Here is a 9,251-nt window from a genome sequence, read left to right as displayed (position 1 = left end):
GGACCCTCATTCTGGGTACAGACACTTCTTCAGATCTTTTGTGCTTTAGCCCCTGGATGAAGCATCTGTGCTTGTGAAATGGTAATGCCAAAGTGAATCACTGCATCAAAAGTTGGATCTCACCTGGAGGGTCCAGCCTTTGCACTGGTTTGTGTCAGTTCTACCAAGGATGTCATGAAGAACATCAAAAAGCATGCTGAGAATTGCAATCAGTCTGGGAGGGAAAATGGAAGGATTTGGGGCAGAAGAGAAGATTTATTGAAAGCATAAATCAATGCTTTGAAGTGGTCTGCATGCCCGTGTCTGTCAGGCTCTGGAGTTCCTTGGGTCATGGATGCCTCTCACTCTGTCATGGTTCAACCCTGGCCAAGCACCAGGCACCCACAGAAGTCATTCACTTCTCTTGTTTCAGAGAGCTGGGCAGATGAGAGGGAAAAAAATTAACAAAGGGCTCATGAGCTGAGATAAGGACTTGGGGAAAAAACACTCTAAGGGCAAAACGGGTTCAAATTTAAAGGTGTAAAGTAAATTTATTATTAGCAATCAGAGGAGGACAATGAGAAGTAAAATAAGCTTTTGAACACCTTTTTCCTCCCAGCCCCTCTCTCTTTCCCAGCAGCAGCACAGGGAGACAAGGCATGGGAGTTTTGGTCAGTTTGTCCCTTGAGATCATTTGTTCACTCAGGGACAGGAGCAATGTCCCTGCTGTGCCATGGGGTCCCTCCCATGGACAAACAGACAAACAGACAAACAGCCTTCCCAAAACTGCTGTGGTGTGGGTCACTCAAACACGGGGTGCAGTCCCCTAGGGCTGGGCTGTTTCTGGTTTGGGAGCAGGGGCCCTCTCTCTCTCTCTCTCTCTCTCTCTCTGGAAGCAGAGGCTCTCTCTTCATTTGGGTTTCCCACTGGATCACAGCCTTCTCTGGCACCCACCCACCCTGCTGTGAGCACTTTTCCCATGGGCTGTGGGTGGATCTGTGCATCCCCCAAGGACTTCATGCATGATGGGGGGACAGTTTGTTTTAACACAGCCTTTACCATGGCCTGCAGAGGATTCTCAGCTCCTCTTCCCCCTCCTTTTTTCCACTGACCTTGGTGCCACCATGTTGTTTTCCCTCACATGTTCTCACTTCCTCTTCTTCTCTGACTAGAAGAAAAACTGTTGTTTGTAGGTACCATTGCCAACAAATGTCACTAATTTAAAAGAGTCTTGCAGGATTTCACAGCATCAAAAGGTCGATCTTGTCAGGGTTCCACACTGAGGAGTCCTCACCATGTTTTTGCTGCTGGCCATGGGACCCTGAGAAAAAGTAAATCCCTATTGAATGCTCATCCATTGCCATGATTTGGCATCAGCCCAGCTGAACTCCTCCCACAGGACATTCAGAAACACATCACAACCTCCAGCACATCAGCAAACTCCAGGGGCTTCCTTCAAGCCACTTCAGTGGAGGGAACAAAAAGACTGTCCCAGACTCATGTGGTCCCTGTGTCAGGGCAGAAGTGCAGAAGCTCTTTCTGAGGACCCTGTGTGATGCACACAATCTCATCCTTCTTGAGGAATGTGACATACAGCAGGAGGACCACAGGAAAGGGCCTCAAGTTGCACCAGGGGAGGTTTAGGTTGGATATTAGGAGAGATTTCTTCACTGGAGATTCTATGACAGGGAAAGATGCTCCAGGAGAAGATGACATAAGCTACCTCCCAAAGAGGCCAATTCCTTCATTACCTGTTTCCTACCCACCTGGAGGTTATAATTTTATCCTGTATACCTCATTGTAATTTTATTCTTTGGCTTCATCAATGCTTTAACAAGCCCTACTCAGCCCTTTCATAGGAAGAGGTTTTATGATCCACAATGCAATGAGGTTGCTTATTCATTCCTGGCTCCTCTCCACTATTTTCCCTCACAGGAAATGCTGCTGATTCCTGGTAGGCTGCAATGAGAGTGCTGAGTGCATTTCTCTGCTACACTGGCATGAGTCAATACGAGTTCAACCTTTGGAAAATTGTATCTTGAAGGCCAGAGACATTTGTTTGTCCTACAGTTAAACATCTTTTGCTGACACATCAGAGCCACCCCAGCCCATTGCTCAGTGTCCTGAGTGACAGCCCAGCTTAACTGAGGCCCCATGGATGCCTAACAGGATAAAAAAAGACATGAAATGCTCTAATGTCTGCAGTTAATGGGGTCAAAGGAGGCCCACAATGGAAAACTTCATTTTCAGATGACTTTTGACTGTGCCATTACAGTGCTTTCTCAGCATCGTCTGTCATGCTTTTAAGGCACAAAAAGAATTTTCTTCTTAACAAATCTTACCATTGTTTTCTCTTTTTTTTCCCATTCCTGAAAAGCCCATTTGTCACACCCCCTTATAGTTTCCTGTCTTGTTTCCTTTCTCTTAAAGCTTTGTTTGAACAAAAAGTATTCAGAACTCTGCACTTCTTATGACACCCTGTGCACTGATGGGGCTTGGAGCAACCTGGTCTAGTGGAAGGTGTCCCTGCCCATCACAGCAGGTGCAGCAAAATGAGCTTTAAGGTCCTTCCAACCCAAACCATTCTGGAATTCTATGACTTTCTAACTTTTAGGAAATTAATATTGCATCTAATACTGCTTCTCAGGAGCTGCAGCCCCACAACATGTGGCTGACAGCTGTGACCTCTCCAGGGGAGTAATTCCTGCTGATTAATTCCAGCCAGTCTCCAGAAAGTCTTTCACAGGGACGTGGAACTGTGTCCTGTGTGGTACCAGTAAGGGCTGCCCCCTTGGGCTAAAGGTGAGCAAGGGCCAAAGGCAAGGCAGCAATGAGAGGCAACAAGGAGGGAGAGAAGGTGCAGGAGGAAGAGGAGGTGCAGGTGCAATCAGCAGAGGCAGAAGTGATGCAGGAGGCACAGGACATGCAGGAGGCTGAAGCTGCTCTGACTTGTCCACATTTATCCCCCTGCAGAAGCTGTGGAGGGCTCTGCCCTCACGTGTGCCCTCAAAGTTGAAGCCAAGACATTTGTGTTAACAAAATTGAAACCAAATTGAAAATTCAGCAGCTTTTGCAAGGTGCTGGTATTTCCCTTGACTGAGAGCTTGGTGGAAGGATTACCCAGGGAGTGAGAGCAGCAGAGTGCCCCAGAGCACACCCTGATTTGCTCAGGGGACATGCATTGGGATACCATACAGGTGGATCCCAGCTCCTGACCCAAATGCATTAGTATGGCATTAATAAGTCAAATGGAAGACAAACACAGAGGATTTTTTTACCTCACCTGTGGGATTCCTAGAAACTTGAAGGTTTGGAGAGCAAGAAGAAAAATCCTCAGGTTCCTAGTTATCCTCTTGTCCCTAGTTATGAAGAAAAGCCTCTCCCCCAGATTGGGAACAGTTTAAAATGCAGCTCCTCAGCACAGCTCGTGGGATAAAGCCTGAGAATGTGCTGCTCTGCCTGGGGCTGGACCCACCCCACTCACACCCAGCTGCACATTAAATTGCTCAGATGCCTCCCAGTTCCCCCATGACCTTTTAACTACGCCACAGGGAGGATCAGCAGGGCTCCTTGTGAGCACCTGGGAAAGTGCCAGAGGACATTTCAACAACCAGGAGCATGAAGAAGGGTATTTAGGTATGTAAGTGCCAGGGAAGAAGTGGCACAGGTTGGGGGGGGGGGGTGAGGGGAGGGGTGTGTCACCATAAACTCAATTTCTGAGCTATTTTATCCTTACTCTAGTAGTGGAATTAGCTTCTGTTCATTAGCCCCTTGTTTTGGGGCTATATTGCCCTTAATCCTTGTTTAATATCTGGAAGCATATTCATGTGTTCTGATAAATGCCTCTCCTAGCTCTGTGTGATAATTTGAAGCAGAAGAATTTAATCTACTGACCTCTGCTTTCCTACCTTACCTTAAACTTGCTCACATTGGCTGCCTGTTCCTCCTGTTGGGATAAACATCCCACTCACCCCTCAGCTACACCTGTACCTTGTACTGACCTTGTCCCAGCATCTACAGTCCCATCCCTCTTTTTGTGAGAGTGCAAAGCAATTTCTGGAGCTTTCTTGGGGAAGTTTTTCAAGATACAACTGCACTGATTTTGCTTGGAGTGTGCTACAGGCAGTTTAAGGCAGAGAACCCTTTTGGAATTATTTTTCCTGCAATTTTCTCAAGGTTTTGTTTAAATTTTTTACCAATGCTCGGGAGAGTTTCCAGGAGCAATGTGGGCTGTGGCTCGATGCTGCTGGTCCCTCCAGCTGGATCCCACCAGGGAGTCAAGTACCTCAATCTTTGTTTTTGCCCACACAACCACTTGTCAGACTATGGATAAGCTGAACTTCAATCCTGGGGCAGTTCTGGGCCCCTCATGACAAGATGTTGAGGGGCTGGAGCACATCCAGGGAAGGGAACAGCGCTGGGGAAGGGGCTGGAGCACCAGGAGCAGCTGAGGGAGCTGGGAAAGGGCTCAGCCTGGAGCAAAGGAGGCTCAGGAGGGACCTTCTGGCTGTGCACAACTCCTGACAGGAGGGGGCAGCTGGGTGGGGCTTGGGCTCTGCTCCTCGGATGATAAGAGGAAATGGCTTTGAGTTGTATTACGGAAGGTTTAGGTTGGATATTAAGGAAATTTTCTTCACTGGAAGGATGTTCAGGCACTGACTCAGCTGCCCAGGGCAGTGGTGGAGTCCCCACCCAGGAAGGATTTAAAGCACAAGTGGATGTGGCACCTGGGGACATGGTTTGTGGTGAACATGGCAGTGCTGCATTAATGGTTGGGCTCAATGATCTTAGAGGGCCTTTCCAGCTGAAATGAGTCTATGATTCTATGATGAGGGATGATTCAAAGTTTAATTCCTTCCCTGAAGAGGTTTACCAGCCTAGATCAGTTCTCTCTGGTTCACAGAGCTGTCCCACTGCCATCACATGGGACAAGTGGAGACACAAAAGCAAGAACAGCTCCAGCCCTTGTCCCCCTGGGGAATGTGTGGGGAAACCATGGTGCTGCCCAGCCACTGCAGCCACAGGAGACATTGCTCCATCAGGAGAGGGTCTGGAGAAGGTTCTCTTGCCACAGGCTGGAGTGTGGGAGTGAGTCTGTTCAGAGGCAGCAGGAGAAAGAGAGGGATCCCTGTGAATCCCACAGCAGCCATGAGGAGCCCCTCAAGTGCTCATAAATGAGCAGAGCTGCTCATGTCAGCTCTTCTTGGCAGAGCAACACAGAGCCCAGGGCCCTGCTGTCAGCTCAGAGGATTGCACAGAGGGTCCTTGCTTGCCCAGACCTTGGAGTGTATCCCTGCTGCTCTGGAGCCTGCAGTTCTCATGGTGAAGAAAACTGGAAGTTATTCTCCTGGTCTTTTGATGGAGTAGTAGAATGGGTTTGGTATTGCAGCAGAAAAAGCTGATATGGGCAAGGTGCATCCTTGGCATTTCAGCAGGGTTTGCCTGCGACCTCCCTGCAAGAAATCTCATCATGCCTCCAACTGGGAATCCACCAAATTCCAACAAATGGGATTCAGAATCGTGTCAGGGTATGAAACAGTCCTTCTCTATTGGGATTTTGCCACGTTATGGTTCTTATTCCTGTTCCCAAACTCACAGGGAGACATGGCTTTGTTCTCTTAGATTTGACTCAGGAATTTAAGGTCAGGGCTCCATGGCTGCAAGAGAGTATCACAACCACTCCAAGTTGTATGGATGTGGAGTAGAGGCAGATTTTCCTGTGTTTGTGGTGGATCAGTGGTTGTACAGAGGGATCTTCAGTGAAGACATGCACCAGCTCATCAATATTTTTGTCAATAAGGAAAAAGATAGAAAAACCAATCTGGGACAATGAAGAGGGCAGGTCCTGGGAGTGAGGGAGACCAAAAAGCCAAAGAGATAGCTGTAAATGGTTTTAAATGTATACAGAAGACAACTGGGTAATTAATTACCCTGATTTAAGTTACACCCCTTTTTTCATGTGTGTGTAGGTAACACCAAGGGCTACGGTGTTATCTTGGAGGAATGTTTGTGTCTGGGGATTCATACTCACCCTGCCAATAACAAATCTTCCCCCGAGTTTCTGAAACATTAATTACAGTTTTGTAACAGGCAAGTTTTGCAACCAGCTCAAGGTAATTCAGTACAACACAGACGTCTGGCAGAAACAAATGAATCTCTGATGTGAAAACTGACAGTTGCTTAGACATGAATGCTCAAGACTTTGTAATGTTTGTTATTAAAAATAAAATGAGTCTCACTGTCCTTGCCAGCCTGCCTGCCTCTATACACTTTTCTACACACTGGCACCTGGGAAGAACCATTTCCCCCAGCTAAAAAGCAAACACCAACAACCCCAAGCAGGTTAAGAATTAGAAGTTAAGGTCCCACATTTTAAGAGTGTTTCATCCTGGGGTTTCCCTCTCTGAGGTGCCATCAGTGGGTCCCACCACTGTTGCTCCCTGCTCAGGCCTCAGCACCTCCCAAGTGCAGAGGGCTGCTCTGTGCCTTGTCTCCTTAGATCAACAGCTTTTGGCTTTTCACATCAAATCACAGAATCCCAGACTGGTTTGGGTTGGAAGGTAAAGATCATCCCATTCCACACCCCTGTCATGGACAGGGACACCTTTCACTAGATCAGGGTGCTCCAAGACCTGTCCAGCCTTGGATACTTCCAGGGGAGGGGATTCCACAACCTTTACAAAACAAGCGCCTAAAGGGACAAATTTAAATTTTAAAAGAAAAACAAAGAGAAGGAAGATGTTTTGCTTCCAGATTTGTCAAATCACCACACTGGACTACAAATAAGAGGAGGAATGTAGTTTTTAGGTCATGCTGAAAGACATAGACCCTCCTTAGAGCATTTTGTGTATCTGCTGTCTTGAGGAAGGGACCCCAGCTACTCCAGGGTGGTCTCTCCTCCTTGGCCATCTGAGGGATGGAGCTAAATTCCCATTGGAATTACATTTCTTAATTATCACAATCATTCAAATTACCACAGCTTTCCGGCAGGCTACAACTTGTTCAGGACTGTGACAGCTCTTAGCAAATTGTGTAACAAATGTCAGCTCTCTCTTACTAGATACAATTTAGAGGTTTTCATAGACATGTGCTAAAATTAGAGGTAACAGTTGCAATTTTGAAAATGTTTCTGTTTGTGAGTCCCTTTGTCCTTTTGCTTGTTTTTGGAAACTGGCTATCACCTCCAAAAGAAGAAAAGTGATGACACTGATTCAGAAATCAAGGATGTGAAGCTCCATGTGTCAGCTAGAAAAAAAGACTTTTTTTGCCCATGATGTCAAAGAAAAAATTAATTATTTAACTAGATAAAAAATAAATGTAGTATGAGCAGTGCTGTATGCCTGGTGCTGGGGGTAGATGGTTAAAATGTCAGTTCATAGGAAGACAACCTCAAGAAATATTGTTGATTTGTTATGATAGGAGTGTGCATGTCCACACCTTGATACAAAATGTTTCACAGCATCTCAGAGTACTTGAAGTTGGAAAAGAACTCCTGAGGTCATCTGGGCCAGCTAATACTGGCTGCTCAGAAAATCCCAATTGCTTTTGAACACCTCCAAGGATGGAGACTCCACAGCCTGGGCAACCTGAGCCAGCCTGTGGTCACCATCACAGGGAAAAAGTATTTCCTGATGTGCATCAGTGTGTGCCCATGGCCTCTGCTCCTGGCACCACTGGGAAGAACCTGGCTCCTTCTTCTTTGCAGGTATTTGCAGACCTGGAAGAGCCCTCCCTGACTCTGCTCTTCCATGGGATGAACAGTCCCAACTCTCTCAGCCTTTCCTGAGCACAGGTGCTTCAACCACTTCATCATCTCCATGGCACCTCGCTGGACTCTCTCCACTATGTCCATGCCTCCCTTGTGCTGAGGAGCCCAGAACTGGACATGGGTGGAGTACAAACAATATCCACCACCCTCTCCTCAAACCCTGAACTTGCCATAGAATGGAAAGGGCCTTAAAATCCATCCTGTTTCAGACCCTGCCATGGTCAGGGACACCCTCCACTATCCCAGGTTGCTCCAAGCCCCATCCAGCCTGGCCTGGGACACTTCCAGGGATGGGGCAGCCACAGCTGCTCTGGGCAACCAAGAAGGCCTCACCAGCCTCACAGGGAAGAATGTCTCCCTAACCTCTAATCTAAATCTGCCGTTCTGGTAATTTCGATGCAGAAGGCATCAGGGATGGAAGCCCTTAGTAACCTGTGCTGACAGATCCCAGGCATCTCCTTGTCCTCGCTGTGTTTGGAAAGGGCTCCGGGGGTTATTGGCTCCGCCGCCTTCCCAGGATCAGGGTGAGGCTCCCCAGCCTGGAGCTCCGCACAGCTTCCCTCTCGCCTCGATCAGAGATCAGCGGGTCCGTCGGTGTAATCGTGAGCGAACCGCAACCAGGCGGGTGTGGGACACACAGCGGGGAAAGAGCCGGAGACACGGAGCAGGGGCTGCAGCGGGAGCCGTTCCCGGGGCAGCTTTTGGTGAGGGAACCGTAGAACAGCGGGAGCGCGGGGCCGCGGCGGCGTGAGGGGCGGCGGGACCAGGCCGGGCCTGTGGACGCCTCTGGCAGGAGCCTCCCGGAGGGAGAGCGGCGGCGGGGAAGGGAAGGGAAGGGAAGGGAAGGGAAGGGAAGGGAAGGGAAGGGAAGGGAAGGGAAGGGAAGGGGGGGCGGTTCCGCCGAGCCCGGCCCGCCCCGCCCCGCCCCCGGCCCCACCCGCTGCCGCCGCCGCCATGTTGCGGCCGTTGGTGCCCGGTGCGGGGTGAGGCCGCGCGGGCCCGGTGGGCCCGGAGGAGCTGCCTGCGTGGGTGAGTCCTGCCCGCCCGCCCGGGCCCGGCCGCGCCGGGCCCGCCCCTCCCGCTGCCCTCCGCCCTCCCGCGCTCCCTCCCTCCCGCCGGCCCCGCGGCCGGGCGGTGCTGCCGCCCCGCGGGCAGGGCGGGCGGCCCCGCCGCCGGCGCACCGAGCCCTGCGCGCCCGCACCGGCTCTTCCGGCCCGCAGGCCGCCGCCGCTCCCCGTTCCTCAGGTCCCTGCCCCGATGGGCTGCGGTGCCCGCGGCGGCCCGGCCCGGCCCGGCCCGGCGGCGCCGGGACAAACTAAGTTCGGCGGGCGGCCCACGTGCGGCGGGGCCGGGCCGGGCCGGGCTGTCAGCGCGGGGGGCGGCGGGGCCGGCCTTTGTCTCGGGTGGGGACGGCGTGGGATGGGGGCGGTGTGTGTGTGCATGTGTGTGTGGGTGTGCGGCTCTGTGTGTGCGGCAGTGCCACGGGCCGGACGGGTCCCCAGCC

General features: G+C 50.7%; 1 protein-coding gene across 2 annotated transcripts in view; it reads left to right on the top strand.

Annotated features, from left to right (window-relative positions):
- The first annotated feature begins 8,674 nt into the window (after nucleotides 1-8,674).
- ZNF592 (zinc finger protein 592) overlaps nucleotides 8,675-9,251 on the top strand; it is a 38,041-nt gene continuing 37,464 nt past the window's right edge. For both annotated transcript variants that reach the window (XM_054641930.2, XM_054641928.2), the window contains exon 1: nucleotides 8,675-8,776. The gene's annotated coding sequence lies outside the window, so the exon portion shown is untranslated. The remainder of the gene's footprint in view (nucleotides 8,777-9,251) is intronic.

This window comes from Agelaius phoeniceus, chromosome 13 (genome assembly GCF_051311805.1).
Source record: "Agelaius phoeniceus isolate bAgePho1 chromosome 13, bAgePho1.hap1, whole genome shotgun sequence".
Lineage (NCBI taxonomy): Eukaryota > Metazoa > Chordata > Aves > Passeriformes > Icteridae > Agelaius > Agelaius phoeniceus.
The sequence above is the reverse complement of the archived record's forward strand: the minus strand, read 5'-3'. Positions and strand labels throughout refer to the sequence as shown.